The following is a 17,716-nucleotide window of genomic DNA, read 5'->3' as shown; positions in this document are numbered from 1 at the left end:
GAATGAATCGTGTGGTGGTGGTCGTTTTTCTCGTGGCGCCTTTGAATGATCGCTTCCCATGGGCTTAAAGATAATGTTATTGGATTGAACAATACAAGTGTCTTCTTATAAAGGTTAAATTTCGCCCAGGTTAATGAGAGATTTAGTAGTATGATTTACCATTTAATCCGAGCATGCACGCCATCAAATATCGATATCATAGTACTAATTGTGTTAGCATGGCATTAATAACTAATAAGCCTCATCATATAATTCATACATGCTTGGGTAATCTAGGATGCTCTTTTTATAATTGAATTGGAATATATTTGCAAAATTTATTAATAATACTCTACTTCTTAACAAAAATCACGTTATATTTGCCACACAATGAAGATGCATTCCCAAGTTATCAATGAAACCAGGAGAAAAAGGAACCTATATCAGATTTATTTGTTGTTGAACATATGTGTATTTTTTTTGAGCTTATGACCTCAAATTTTACTTGTTTTTGAGTATTTGTGTATTTTTTATGAGTTTATTATAGTTTATAAGTTAGATTTTAATTTTTTTTTTCCGTCAAAACTCAAATTTAACTAGACTTATATGTAATGTTTTTGAGTTTTGTTGTAATTTTTTGAGTTTTATTTTTAACTAAATGAACTCAAAAACTTTATTGTAAAACTCATACTCCCTCCTATTCTACATAACTCTCTCCTTTTATGGAGGGCACGAGAATTAAGGGAGGAGAGTATTACTTCCTCCATTCAACTCCAAACTACCATATTGGTTTTTGCATACTATTCACAAATGAATCTTCAATTGCAATTTTCTCTCAATATATAAGTGAAAATATATTCTTGTGGGATCTTATTTGATTCGTCTTTACGAGTACATTAAAAATATGTAACTTTTATAATTTTTGCATATACGTAGCTAATGATATTTACCGCGCAAAACATGCGTTGGCAAACGTGAAAAGTGTACTATGGTAGTTTGGAGTTGAATGGAGGAAGTATATGATAAAGTATTGGAGTGGGGTATGAGATTGGAGAGAGGGAAGGTATTATGTGATTAAAATAAGTATTGTTATGGGGTAAAGTGATTAAAATAAGGATTGTTGTGGGGTAAAGTGATTAAAATAAGATAAATTATGAGTATTGTGGGGGTATTGTTGTGGGGTGAGGTGATTAAAATAAATATAAATGTTTGCAAATAAGGAAATAAGGAGATTATTGTGAATAGACGAAAATGGAAATAGGGAGAGTTATTTAGAATAGGAGGGAGTAATTTTTAAAAAAAAATCAAAAACTTTAATATAATGCTCAGAAAAAATAAAATTGGTAGTAGTACATCGGATGTATGATACTGCACTTTAACGCAGTCTAAAATAGACTCTGATATATATTTATTTATAAATCTACTTCTCTCTCTACAAAAATTTCTCCAACTTCTCTCTAAAAAAAACCCAAAAATATATAACTTGTCCCACCATTCTCAACCTTCCTCCCACTGATCCCTAAGTATACCTGCTCAGGTCGCCGGAGTTTGGGTCGTCATGTGGCCTATCTCCGGTGACCACTATTTTCATATCTCATTTTAATCAATTTTACCCAGTTTTTATGATTTAATTGCTCTAATCTGGAATTTTCCGGCTTTCACCTTGATTCTGTGATCGATTTTCTTGTTTTAAGGTTTGATCGAAGTGTGAGTTTGCCTTCCAATCACTCCCTTTGTCCTCGTCTTCCTGGATTGTCAGTCTCCATGCACGCGTCTCGGGAATGGATCGTTTTCTTGGTTTTCCTTTGTCCGTGCATGCAACTAGCGAGGTGTTTCCCCACCCCTTCCCCCACCTCCCTAGGCTTCGCGATCGAACCTTGGTGAGGTCCTTTGATGTGTTCTATGTTTATGGGTCAGATCATCTGATATGGCGTTCCCATCTCCCTCGCCCCTCCCCCCGCCTATTGGATTGTTGTCTCATTGTTCTGAGTGGTTTTGGTGTTGGTCTGTCTTCCCGTTTTGGTCCATGCATGTGTGTTTCTGATGGTTTTGGGTCTGTCGCGGATTGTCCGTGGGTGTCCTAATGGCGGCTCTTATTTGTGTCCTTTTTGTTGTTTGGTCTTTTGTTGGATCATGGTGTTTTGGTCGGATTTCCTCGGTTCTTTCCTTTGTTTTCGTATTACTGGATTTATTGTGTTTTCGGGATCTGTGAGTTTATGAGCAGTTGTATGACGGGTTTTCGGTGCGGATGGTTGGATTGGAGATGGTGGTCTCTTTTCTTAACTTTATGACGTCTCAATTTCTTTTAATGGCTAGCTTGTTTTTCCTAATAATCTCCTTTTATAAGAGTCCCTGTTGTTTTTCTCGTGTTGGTTGTCGTTTCATTAGAGATATATTATGTCGAATAAATGATGTTGATGGGGGTAGCGATGGTGTACTGCCGATATTGGTTTTATTTGTTTCTCTTGGATCAATATTTGGGTGATGGAAGATTTGTTGAGGGAGTGTCTTTGTTCTCACTTATCCCCGGGATGGCTTTCTCGGTTGGTTGATTCTACGGCCAAAGGGTTCGACATTTAAGGTGTTGGAGATTTATCTCCGTCGATGGCATACTTCATCGTCTTACTAATCATCTTGTCTTTCTACGTTCTTCTCGCAAGAGCGTAAGTACACCTTATTGTTGGCATTCAGCGGTTCGTATGTATCGACGGGTTTTGGAGGTCTTCCGTGTTGATGAAGTTGGGACAAATGCTCGCGGTCAATCTTACGTCCTTCACCATCCCGCCTTCGTTTCACTAGTTTATTTTAATGTTCTAGTCGTATGCTTATTTTATGTTCCGTCGTTTTAAATATTGGCTTTGTAGCACTAGATTTGGTTGTCGTGTTTCTGGTGTTACTTAGCCTAATAGCTTACTTTGTACTATTTGGGATATTGTAAGTTATTTGCTTGACCGTAAAAAAAATCACAAAATCTCATTGAAGACATGACATATCCGTCACAAGCTTGTGACGGATACCACTTTACCTCACAATGTACCCACTTTTTCTCTCTCTGCAACACTATTCATGTGGTCCCCTTTCTCCACTAACCCATTTTGTTACCATTTTATCTCACAAAATATCCGCCATAAATGGTAACCCGTCACAAGGGAGACCAATTGAAAAAAAATAGACTCTGAGCATGTGTCTTAGTGTGAGATTTGTAGAAATTGAGTGTCAAGCATGAAGTGGTGTGTACGGTAATAAAGTGATTGGGTGGAGCCAAGATCTAAATGTATCTTGCGCTAAATTTCAACTCTATTAATTTTGATAATTTTTTTTGAAGAATCGATATCTATACAAATATATAAAAAGGCTAGCTTTAAGAGTTTTTTAAAAGTCACGTGAAACTCTCATAGTTGATCTATAGATCTATACAAAGAGCACACATCTATACAAATTTATACAAATATATTTCCTCATAGTCGCTTATTTCTTCCCTCTTTCCTTTTTCATGGTAGTCGAATTTTCTTTCCTCTTTCCTTTTTTGGAAAAGTTTGTGTGATCCAAATTCATTTTCATGTGGGGTAGAGTGTTTTGTGTGGTTTAAAATTATTTCCTTATTTCTTGTGCAAAATGGAAGGGGAAAAAATGAGCGACCTAAGAAGGAGTATATAAAAAGGCTAGCTTGAGGAGTTTCTTAAATGCCATGTGGAACTCTCATAATTGATCTATAAATCTATACAAAGAGCACACATGAGACTATAATACTGCACAAATTCTCATTGTAGACGGACACTATCCATCACAAGCTGAAAACGGATAGTGCCCCTCTCACAATAAGCAAGTGACATTATCCATGAGGGTGCTCCATTTCTATCCACTTGCCCTCCCACTTGTTGGAGTAAGTGTCCTCAACAATATTGCGATCACATATTCAAATCCTTTGATAAGAATACGTAAGAGATGATTCAATTATAAGTCAACTGATCAACATTAATCAGTAATGATTGGCTAACTAGAGTTTGACATTACTGTCGTTTGACGGTGGTGATCAGTTGATCCCTTAAGGTCACATCTATAGGACAATTCCCTTAATAGATAAGTTGATTAATTGTATATCGATAGAAGTTAATCAATTCCTTATATTTGAACAATTCATTTGTGAGTGAGAATATTTATATCTTATTGTAATTTGATTAAATAAGATTTATTTTAGTAATTAAAATAATTTATTACTAAAATTCGTTATTGTTTGTGAAACAATTAAATCAAGAATAATTGATTAATTATAATTGCAAAATGTTGTGAATTATAGTTATATGACTCATTTTATTTATGTGATCAAGAATTACTAGACAATTTGTTATATGTAATTTAATTAATTTATATAATGATATTTGGGATATTCTACGGTGTACCCTCGACTTTTTCAGTTTTCTATGTTGTACCCTTACATTTTTTATATTCTACATTATACCCCTAAACTTCTTACTTATTTCTCCATCACGACCTCAGTTAACTTTATCACAATCAATAATCCGTATTTTGACATTTATTCCAACTCATTAATGTCGTATTACCATTTTGTGTGAAAAGCATTAGAAATCACTTTTAATAAGCACAAGTTACTATTAAAAACCTCAGTTATAATTCAGGAAATAATAATTGAGATTTGATGAATTTTTAGTTAGATTCGTATGCTATTTGGTGGGTTAATGGGTAATTCGGCAAATTAATAAGTAAATGAGTAGGCTATCATGTAATTGGAATATTAAATAAATGATTTAATAGGTTAATTAAGAAATTAACACATCAAAGACATTAAATAGGGGCATAATATAGACTAATGTATAGAGTTCAGGGGTACACCATAAAATTTCAAAAATGTAGGGGTATACCATAGAAAATCGAAAAACTTGAGGGTACACCATAGAATATCCCATGATATTTAATTGTTAAATATGTATTAAATTAATTAATAACATGTTACATGCTACATGTGACATATTGTGTGACAAATGACAAATTGACAAAATAAAATGGAAGTCCATTTTATCTAAAATGACCGAAATAATGGAGAGATTTTAGGGTTAATGGATGTTTTATTTTAATGTTAAAATGAAACATAGTGATTGACCTAAACCATAGTCTTACACACCTAATATTTTAGAAAAGAGAAAAAGGCAAAAGGGTGAAGGCCATGCATTGACCTTCCATGACCCCCAAAACCGGCACCCCTCCTCTTACATAGAGAAGTTGTTCTCTATTTTTCATTCATACAATTTTTCTATCATTCGTATTCTCTTCTCCATCATCTCTCTAAAATAGTTTTAGAATCTCTAAAAATTGTTCATCATATATTCTAATATTAACATAAATATTATTACTAGTGTAGTAATATATATTATTAGAATCATTTTAAGGATTAATAATATATCAATCTAGTTAATTTATATATTAGATTTAAGGAAAAGTCTTGGGTGCAATTTGTAAGGAGTATCTCTATATTTGAGGTTGGAGGATCATTTATACTTTTAAGCGCAAAAACAAATAAGGAAGGTGTCCTTGTTTGTGCCCTATTTTCGAACCATATATAATGTAAGGAACATTATTTTTCTTTTCATCGTCTCTTATTTTGTTATGCATGCACTAGATCTTTTAGAACTTGTATTAAAATGTTAATTTTTTCACCATTAGAAAAGTCTAATAAGAGGTATATAAACCTAACAATTGGTATCAGAGCATAGGATGTTGCATGCATAATCGATTTATAGTTTTTTTCGAGTTATTAGTAACTTAATTAAAACTAAAAATTTGTGATTTAATAGATAAAGTCACGAAATCATGTTGCATGTTATATATTCTGGTCCTAAAATATATTTAGGTCATTTTGATGATTTATGGAGTAGTATTTTATTGTTCATTTTATTGATTTTTAGTAATTTTATTACATTTTAATGACTAAAATGGTATTTAAAATGCTAAAAATAGTTAGACATAGTTTCTGACCTTGAAATTTTTATATGACCTCACATGTATATTTTACTTATTGTATGTAAAATTTCATATAAATTTGATTTGTTTTGCATGATTTATGATTTTTATGAGATAAAAATGGATTAAATGGAGGTAAATGATTAAAATTACTTAAACTTCGAAACAGGCCATGAAATTTTAATATGTTGTCACATTCACATTTTGCTCACTATGTGTAAAATTTAAGATGAACTTGATTCATTTTGCATGATTTATGAATTTTTAGTGTAAAAATAACATAAATAGTGACTATTTTAGCAAAAATAGCTAAAAAATAAATTACATGGCATAAAAAAAATTATATTAGGTTGCATTTATATCCCACGTATCATATATAAAGTAGAAAAATTGATTAGATTAATTTTTGTATGCTTTAGATGTTTTATTTGATAAAACCGATAAATCGCAACTACATTTTTCTCAAAATAAATTCAAAAATTTTAACCATGATTTTTGACATTATGAGTGTCATGGATATATTCCAGAATGTTCAAAAAATTTAAAATTCAATTTTTTTTTGGTCGAATGTTAGTAATATTATAAGCACGGTCCAAATGGACAACCATTACATCCAATGCTGCAAAGCAAAGTTTGTGACTTCAAGAGTTAACAAGGCTAAGAGAAAAGCATAAAGACATTAAACACTTAGGCCTATGACATTACACCACTTCCTATCTACTGACTTCATGACCCCATGATAAGCACCCAACACTCTACGCTTGCAATCCACTTTGACCTGTTGCATCAGCTTTTCAGGAAGCTGCACATAACCATCAACCCTGCAATGATTTCTGTTTTGCCAAATTCCATAAATTACTCCTGCCACAGCAGCTTGAATGACTTTCTTGCTTAGGAGTGAATGACTTCTCACTTTCAGTAGCAAATTCAGATCAATGAGGTTCCCAACTGGAAGGTGCAACCAATCTGCTAGGTGCTGAAAGCATCTAGTTGCATAAGTACACTCAACAAACAAATGAGTGTGGTTCTCAGGTTCCAAACCACACACAAAACAGATATCTTGATCAGTTATGCCCATTTTCTGGAGTCTATCAAGAGTGAGCAATCTCTGATGCTGCTTGAGCCACATTATAAAACACCATTTAGGAAGATTATATCTATTCCAAACTAGAGTGTGCCAGGAAACTTTTGGAGCAGTCCCCTGCATCAGCCAGAGATAGCCATCTGCAATATGATAAGGAGCATCTAGGCCTCTCCATTTACCATTCACATACCCCATTTTTAAAGTTTCTTTAACTTCACATATCTTCCGCCAGGACCAGGAGCTATAATCATTAGGCTTATAAAACATCCAAGGTACTCCTTTCAAGTAAATATTATCCACCCAATGAATCCAAAGATGGTCTTGCTTAGTTGCTAACCACCAGACAAGTTTCTCAATGGCAGCAACATTCCAAATATGGCTATCAAGAAGTCCCAATCCCCCAGCATCCTTAGGTGTACAAAGAATCTGCCAGGCAACTAGAGGTGCGTTTGAGTAGTTATCACTCCCTTCCCATAAAAAATTCCTGCAAAGTGCTTTGATTCTATCCATAACACCAGCAGGCAGGATAAAGATTTGGGACCAGTAGTTATGAATAGTAGAGAGGACATATTTAACCAGGATCAATCTCCCAGAGTAAGAAATTTTCCTGCTATTCAAACCCCTAATCTTACTCACCATTCTGTCAACCAAAACACTGCAGTCAATTTTGGTGAGCCTTTTATGAGAAATCTTAACCCCAAGATACTTAAAAGGGAGATCACCTTTCTTAAAACTAGTACCCTGAAGGACTTTAAGCACCACCTCATCTTTCATTCCATTGCAATAAAAGTCTGATTTCTCAGAATTTATGCTAAGGCCAGAAGCATTAGAGAATCTCCTAAACAGTTCCATGATAATGCAAATGGATTTTACCTCCCCTTTGCAGAAAAGTAGCAAATCATCTGCAAACATTAGGTGTGTCAATCAAAATTTTAAATTATTGTAATTTAATTTGATTTATTTCATAAAAGTTATAATTTTAGGGTCAAAATGAGCATAAATATTGTATCAAGTTGAATTATTATCAAAAATTGAGTAATGACTAATTTTTGAGTCCTAATAGAGTTAGGATAATTAGCTTGGACTAAAATTAGATTTTAATATTAATTTACTATTTTAATAAGTTAAAAATCGTGTATTTCCATAAAACTGGGTTATATGATCGATGTAAGTTAAATTATGATAATTTGGAATGTTAGATACATATTATAATGCTGCATATTTCATTGTTGAATGTCATATTTTATTTATGTAATTTCGAATTATATAATTTTATCTTAGTGTGGCCTTAGTTTTAATCGATATTACCCGTAATGTAAGGGGATATTGATTAGGTTGTAATTTATTGTCATCTCGTATCACTTTTATTTTTACTAGTTTTTCATATTACAAATGTATAATAGGAATAGCTATGTATTTTATTATTATTTGTAATTCCGAAGTTCCTTCAAGACAGTGCCATTCGGAAAGGCGTTCCGACGAAGACAGTGTTCTTGGGAGGCGTGCCACTTGAAGATTCAAGGGACCAAAGGAGTTGGTTTCCAAATTTGTAATAGATTATATGATTTTCTATTTTAGGAAGGCCATACTAGGAATTTATTATTTTGCTTTGCATTTCTTTTTATATGTTGCATGCATTGCCAAATCGCCATAACAGCACATGCATATCATATCGAGTCTTCGACCATGTCAATTATAATTATCGATAATTCGACTTTTAGTTCACTTAAAATTTATAGATAATAAATTGACAAGACCTTTACTTTTAAAAGATTGAGAATTAGCCTTACCAAATAGTAGGAGCCCATGAATCTCAATTTCATAAGGGGTACAATATGATTTTTCGGGGTGCTTCTATTGACGTTGAGTAAGTGGGGTAATAAATAAGTTATTACACTTCCAAAATTTGGTTGATCTCAACGAAAGTATTTGCGACCGTAGCCGCAATAGGTTCGGGCTAAAGATGAACTTAACGTAAATTCATCGACCGAGAGTTCTAATTGTAGAATCGGTTAAGAGGGTTAACCCACCAAGTTATATTAGTAAAGGTGTAGAGGGCCCGTTGGCTCACATCCAAGTTAATATGAATTTTGGGTCTCGGAATCATTTATCATAGTTGGGTAAAGGTCACTATGTAAATGCTAAGACTTGTTTAAAATATTTACAAGTTTTTTAAAATGATAAATGTTTATAATTCCTTCATTTTCTATTTTGTAGTCAATTTGATTAGTTTGCAATATCAACTCCAATTTCATCCGCATCAACTAGCACAAACGCTCCACCACTCCCCAATGCTTCTTGGCTCCGATCCTTTATGGATCGATGTAAACTTGAAAAGAATGGTTCTAACTTCGCCGATTGGGATGCACAACTCCGTTTGGCCGCGGAAGGTGACGACAAGCTTCGTTACCTTACCGAAGCCGCTCCCACCACACCTACTACTAGGTCAACCTCCGCCGTAAGGGAAGCCTATGAGGCCTACCTAAAAGAGTCGGCCGCAATCAAGAACGTCTTAATTTTCTCTATGAAACCCGATCTCCAAAAGAGTGCTATTAAGATGAGCACGACCTATGAGATCTACACCAAGCTTGTGACCATGTTTTCACAAGCTCCAAGAATTATCCAATATGAGGCGGCCTCCGCATTTTTCGAGATCAACATCAAAGAGGGTCAAAAGGTTAGCCCTCATGTTCTCAAGTTGATTGAGCTTGTTGAGACTCTTAAGATCCAAGGAGTTGACATTCCCGAACAACTCGATATAGACCGAGTTCTACATTCCTTGAACAAAGTCAAAGCATATGTGCAGTTTAGGGTAAACTACAATATGCAAAATATGAAGACTTCTCTCCATGAATTGCACAAATTGCTTGTGCAAGCCGAGAGGGATATGGGTCTAAATGTTAGCTCAACCAAGGATGTGCTCGCTATTAATAATAAGAGCAAAGGGAAGTTTAAGAGGAGTGCAAGAAAGGGCAAGAAAACCACTCCCTTCAAGGGAAAAGGAAAAGCGATTGAGAAAAGCTCTTCTAAAAAGGGTGCTACTTCCGAGGACAAATGCCATTATTGTAATAGTGTAGGACATTGGAAGAGGAATTGCCCGAAGTATCTTGGTGATATCAAAGCTGGAAAGATTGTTCCAGTAAGTAAATATATTTATCCCTATCATTTATGTTTTGATTTCAATCTCAACTTTGGTATTTGGATACAAGTTGTGATTCTTACCCTTTTTAATTTGTTTTTAAGGGCATCCGAGCAAAGACAAAGACAGAGACAAGCAAGCCTAAGGAGGCTCTTCAAGGGAAGCTAGAGTAGCCGCCCATAGTAGAAGACCTATGGAAGCTTGACCTTTATTTTGATAGTATTCCTTTTATTGTTTTATTTTGAAATTGTTGTTTTAGAACTCTTTTAATTTTCTAGTTAGACATGGAAATTAGTTTATTTCCTTTTATTTTCAAGGACAAGTAGTTGTAGTTGAATTTTAGTGGCTTGGTTTTCAACACAAGTCACTCGGTTTATGGAAATTTTTCATTCTAAAACTTGTCATTATACACTTTTACATCAAAACATAAATTGACCTAAATTAATCATAAAATAATTACAACGATTGGATCCTTGTAATTAATTCATAAGCCATGAATTTGATTCTCACTTATGCTTTTATGACTTAATATCACATCTTATTTGATATAAGATAGAATAATTGTAAAGTCAAATAGAGTTATTTGAACTTTGGGTAATTTTATAAACCAATTGGCTTTACCACTTATAAATATGACTTGTGACCACTTATAAGACTCCATACGAGCTATGGGAGGGCTTAAGATCTTAAAATTGTATATGACATGGATATGAGTCCAATCCTTTACTTTATAAGATTAGTCTTCCTTGGAGCTAGTTTATAATGTCTTTACAAAAGGGAGTCGTCAATTAAAGTTATTATATGCGATATTTTCTTCCTTTACTATCAAAGTCTGAAATTGTTTGTTGCTTATAAGGCTATCTTTCGAGAAAAATAGATGTATTTTTCAAAAAAAAAAAAAAGATAGAGTGGGATAAAATTAACAACAAATATACGACTGGTTAGGAACTAGTGAGGAGACCAAAAGAAAGCGTTCTTAAGTGAAACTCATGACATGTGAGGAGACCAAAAGAAAGCTTTCTTAGGAATATCTTCAGACTAGTGAGGAGACCAAAAGAAAGTGTTCTTTAGATAATAAGATTATGAAGTGGTTGTGTCAAGTAAATTCAATTTAATCCATTTTTACATAAGAGCCGAATGAACCAAAGTGAAATATGTGCAAAAGGGTAAATTGGTTTAGAGTTGCATAGACAGACATAAAAGATGTCTACAAAGGTAAGTTAACATATAACTATGCTAAGATCCATGATATCATTGCTACACCTCACAGTGTGTATGATCAAGTTAGATGTCAAAACCAATTTCTAAATAGGTATTTAGAAGGGGTGTGTGTGCGACATAAGCACAAGGTTTTAATTAACACTTGATGATTACAATGATCATTTCAATTATGTGATGAGAAAATAGGTTTTCACTCGAGTTGTCGAGAAGCCGTGTGTATACATGGATTTGAGTGGGAGTAAAATTGCCACGTTTAGACATGAAATTCAGTGGGAGAAATTGTCTTCCATATTGATGTCATATTACTCATTGAGGGTGACATGCTAACACTTCCATCGACAAAGAAGTGTTTTGGTTTTCAATTCTCGATGAAAGAAGACATAATGCATTTTAAAAATTCCAAATCTATTATGACATAGGGAATTTTAGATTGACACTTAGATAAGTATCTTGTGTTGATGAGATTCTTTATCTGTTTAACATCAACAAGGTTGAGTAGGTTATTCATATTGATGAAAGTGGAATCACTATGAGAGAGTCATAGTCATTCACTGAACCTAATAAGTTGTTGATTATATGAAATCGATTGCTAATGTTTCTGCCATTAGAACGCTCATGTATGCCATTATATGCACATGTCCTGATGAATCATATGCTTGAAGCATGATAAGTCAATAACAAGTGAATTCGAATGAAGGTCATTAGAAAGCCTTCAAGAACATCCATTAAAGATTCTTGAGGAGAATTGAGGATTCATTCTTATGTTTGGATAACATACTAAGTTGTGTGTTGAAGTGTTACACAAACTCTAGTTCGCAAACCTATAAGGATTTACCGAAATCTTAGGCTGATTGTATTGACTTAGGAGTAAATGACTAGAAAAATGTTTTAGTTCCAACCATTGCAAGTTCTACAAATAGAATCTAAGTACATTGTGATAAGATGGTCAACATAGGGAGTGAGAGTAGATCCCTCTACCAAAGACTTTATCACAAGTTATATGATAACAATGTGAGCATTTTCCAAGTATAAGAGCCCAAGTCTAGTAAGAAGACTAGACATCTACTTAGATAAATTCATGTCATTAGATATAAATATCAATTCATAAAGTTGGACTGTATGGATACATGGTATATCCACTTACCAAGATTTTATTGCAATTTAACTAGTGTAAAATGTACACTATATATTATAATATATGAAGTAGTAATAAGGTAATGACTATTCATATATGATAATCGCATCTATCGTTCGAGTTTCTTTAAATTCATTCATTACTTTGTTATATCCAAATGGGTTGTTGAGACAATGTTGAACCCCATTAAAGTGAACTGGATTGACATAGTATGTGCTCCTAGTTACTTATAGGAGGTGACGTCTCGAAGTAACTAGAGTGTGATGTGATTTATGGCAAGTTCAAGTGCCATAGGGTCATATGAGATGACTAGTCGATCACATAGACAGACTGTATGGGACACTATGTCGGGCAGTGACCGCTTATAGAGTTCTGGAAATACATAAAGCCTGGTCGTGGCGAGAGCTACTGTAGTATTCTTATGAGTTAATTATTTTGACTAGAGACTATTCGCCCAAGTTGGCACAAGTTTCTGATTGGCTTTGATTTATACTCTACGACTGTCGTAACTGAAGTCAAATGAGTATATTTTGGGTCATGATGAACTACGGCTATACGAAGGGAATGGTGCGATAGAAATTGTCCACCCCCTTGTCAGGGTTGTTTAAAATCTCAGGGCCACTCAAGGAGTAGTGAATTGAAAATGCGTGGCCACGCTCGGAAGGTATCTACGGTAGATGATTCCGGTCAGACAGTTACTCTCCAGATCGAGGAAACCACTCAAGATATGATCAAATGCAAGTACGACCTGCAAGACACCTTGCATTGAGTGGGAGATTATAATAGGACAAGAGAATTGGTGACGCACACTTGTCTCGGACAAGTGGGAGATTGTTGAAGTAAGCGTCCTCAACAATAGTGTGATCACATGTTTAAATCTTATGATAAGAATACGTAAGGGATGATTTAATTATAAGTCAACTGATCAACATTAATCAGTAATGATTGGCTAACTAGAATTTGACATTACTGTCGTTTAACGGTGGTGATCAGTTGATCCCTTAAGGTCACACCTATAGGACAATTCCCTTAATATATAAGTTGATTAATTGTATATCGATACGAGTTAATCAATTCCTTAAATTTGAACAATTCATTTGTGAGTGAGAATATTTTTATCTTATTGTAATTTGATTAAATAAGATTTATTTTAGTAATTAAAATATTTTATTACTAAAATTCGTTATTGTTTGTGAAACAATTAAATTAAGAGTGATTGATTAATTATAATTGCAAAATGTTGTGAATTATAGTTATATGACCCATTTTATTTGTGATCAAGAATTACTAGATAATTTATTATAAGTATGTAATTTAATTAATTTATATAATGATATTTAATTGTTAAATATGTATTAAATTAATTAATAACATGTTACATGCTACATGTGACATATTGTGTGACAAATGACAAATTGACAAATAAAATGGAAGTCCATTTTATCTAAAATGACCGAAATAATGGAGGGATTTTAGGGTTAATGAATGTTTTATTTTAATGTTAAAATGAAACATAATGATTAACCTAAAACATAGCCTTACACACCTAATATTTTAGAAAAAGAGAAAAAGGCAAAAGGGTGAAGGCCATGCATTGACCTTCTATGACCCCCGAAAATCGGCTCCCCCCTCTTACATAGAGAAGTTTTTCTCTATTTTTCATTCATACAATTTTTCTATTTTTCTTATTCTCTTCTCCATCATCTCTCTAAAATAGGTTTAGAATCTCTAAAAATTGTTCATCAGATATTCTAATATTAACATAAATATTATTACTAGTGTAGTAATATATATTATTAGAATCATTTTAAGGATTAATAATATATCAATCTAGTTAATTCATATATTAGATTTAAGGGAAAGTCTTGGGTGCAATTTGTAAGAAGTATCTCTATATTTGAGGTTGGAGGATCATCCATACTTTTAAGCTCAAGAACAAATAAGGAAGGTGTCCTTGTTTGTGCCCTATTTTCGAACCATATATAATGTAAGGAACATTATTTTTTTTTCATCTCTTATTTTGTTATGCATGCACTAGATTTTTAAGAACTTGTATTAAAATGTTAATTTTTTCACCATTAGAAAAGTCTAATAAGAGGTTTATAAACCTAACACCATTTGCCTTATTGTGAGAGGGGCATTGTCCGTCTTCAGCTTGTGACGGATAGTGTTGGTCACACGCAAGATGCTTTGATAATACTAACCTAAACTTTATTACTACCCTCAACTTGCTTATGTCCTTCCTTCTTCAGGTCTTCTTCTTACTATTACTCTTCATGTCCTCTTATCTACCCTGTATTTATTTCTCCCTGTTATTAATTGCTATTTTCTCATCTTCACATTATTAATCACACATTGAAAAAATGTATACGTTACACGATTCCTGGTAGTATAAGAGTAGCAGTTGTATCCACCGTCTTGCCCCAACAAGTGCACCACCACTATCTACTATCCACTCATTTGCCAAGGTAAGGTTTAGTTTTCTGTTACCGGGACTTTTAAAAATATCCGATTCGGTTATTATATTGACTATAATTTTAGTATCTGATTTCAGTTTGATTTCAGCTGTAACTAATCGACATTTGTTTGCTCTCTAAGGAGTGTGAAGTGGTATCTTCAATTTTTTTTTTTTTTTTTTTTTTTTTTTTTTTTGGTGAAATGTGAGAAATATATTAATATGAAAAATATAATTACATTATGGTGATCATACAAAAGATATCATTCTATAAGACGCATTTTAGTCAGCCAATCTCGTTCTGCAAGAGTCATCACTGTTTTTTCCCGGGTTCGAACTCTTGATCTCATATTCTCCAATATAGCACCTGCCACCCTTTCAGGCCTAAGCAGAATCATCTCATTCCTACTTCTATTTCTCTGCTGCCATACCTGGTACATCAAGCTCATCACTATGGCATTTTGTACTCCCTTCTGAAGCCCCGTGCCTCTTCTACAACTGCACCAAACAACCAAATCCCTGATAGGGAATGTCCAGGTAGTGGTCCTGTTCAGCTCCAGCACCACTCTTCTACTATAAGGGCACTCACAGAACAAATGCTCAATTGTTTCAGAAGCTATGCCACACAGATAGCATTTATCTTCAATGATCATCCCAAACCTGACTAGCCTCTCTACTGTATTCAGGGCCTTATGAGCAACCATCCATCCCATGAATTGATGTTTAGGAATTGTCCACCCATTCCAAACTGCCTTATCCCATTGAATTCTTGGCCTTGTGCCTCTGAACCAGTCATAGCAACCAGCAGGAGAGTACCCTCCTGGTTGAACGCTCCACTCCCCATTGACATAACCATTCCTCATTTCTTCCTTAACCTTGCATATTCTCCTCCATACCCAACTTGAGTTCGAACTAGGCTTGTATTCCATCCATTCCTGACCCTTAAGATAGTTACTGTGCACCCAGTTAACCCAGATAGAGTCTCTTTGTGTAGCAACCCAGTCCACCAGTCTTCCTACCATTGCCTTGTTCCAAGATTCCTGGTCTTTGATCCCCAAACCACCTTCATCCTTAGGTCTACAAATAGTGTCCCATCCCACTGGGGGAGCCCTCCTGTAGTCTGCTGAATTATCCCAAAGGAAATTCCTACAAACTGCTTCAATCCTTTTGATGATCCCTTTGGGGAGAACAAACATAGATGCCCAGTAAGAATGTAAAGAATTAAGCACACTCTTTACTATGATTAACCTTCCTGCATACGAGAATTTTCTTGCCCCATACCCATGTATCCTCGCACATATTTTATCCACAAGACACTCACAATCTTGCTTCCTGAGTCTTGTAGTCTGAATTGGCATACCAAGGTATTTAAAAGGGATGCTCCCTTCATCGAATCACGATATCGCAATATCTCGATTTAAGTTGCTCAGGTACATTCCTGAAGTAGGCATTAGATTTTGAGGCACTAACTTGCAGTCCAGAAGCATTAGAGAATGTAGAAAAGGACTGTAACAACAACATCATAGAAGTGGCATCCCCCTTACTGAAGAGCATGACATCATCAGCAAACATAAGACTAGTGAGTCTTTGTTTCTTGCACATGGGATGGTAGTGAAAGTCAGGCTTTGATGAAGCATATTGCAAGGAACGAGTCAGGTACTCCATACACAGTGTGGAAATCAATGGGGAGAGAGGATCCCCCTGTCTTAATCCCCTCTTCCCCTGAAAGTAGCCAAACATTTCTCCATTTATAGAGAGGGAGAAGGTAGGTGTAGTAATGCATTGAAGAATCATTGCTTTAAAATCAGATGGGAAATGGAGCTCCTCCAAAAGATTCTCAACAAAGCACCACTCTACAGTATCATAGTAGTGAGTTATATTCTTGATAGTTGATTTTCTGTTTTATTTGTTTTGAGTTTAATTACTATTCCCTCTAACGATTATATTCAACCTATCATTTTTTTTGGTGAAATGTGAGAATATATTAAGATAAAAAAACTAATTACAAGAGAGTTCTGAATAATAGACAAACCCTATTACTCATAGCCAAAAAATAGTCAAATAACCAGGGCCTCTATGCATAAACATTACATGACTATTCAACCTATCATGCGCGTTGGTGTATGTAGATTTGTTGCGAACAGATTACTCAAATGTGATAACAGAGTATTTGAGTCAGGTCTTATGATATGCGGTTATGGTTTCCTCTTCTCCTTCGCTTCATTTCATCGCCACTCTTTTTTATTACCGTTATTAACTGAAGATTTTAGTTTTATTTTGCTAAAAGGCTAATTTTTCCTTCATAAATGCATGATGTTACTTAAACTCATCTTTGTTATGGTGGATTCATTTTCTCCAGGTGAACAATTACTCAGCTTCCTTATGCGGCAGCGACACCCGAAAATACGATTATCAAATTTCCCATAAGGAAGTTATTGTTGTATTATGACTTCGAAAATACATGAGAATATAATATTGTTATATTTCAGAAGGTGACAATGTGATTGATTGTTATTATTAATTAAGTGTTGCCTTTGAAGGTTTAGGATGATTATTGAGTATTTGGCTGTACAACGAGACTTTCTGGTAGTGGAGCATTGAGTAAATGGATTGCCATGGACTCCGTGAGTGTAAAATGTAGATTTCGCTTATCAAAATACTCTTTACAAAATATTCCATCTCTTCAACTCTAATAAATATGATCCCACTGATCTTTGTGAATAAAAT

Source organism: Silene latifolia, chromosome 6 (genome assembly GCF_048544455.1).
Source record: "Silene latifolia isolate original U9 population chromosome 6, ASM4854445v1, whole genome shotgun sequence".
In the NCBI taxonomy this organism is placed as follows: Eukaryota; Viridiplantae; Streptophyta; class Magnoliopsida; order Caryophyllales; family Caryophyllaceae; genus Silene; species Silene latifolia.
This window is presented reverse-complemented; position numbering follows the sequence as displayed.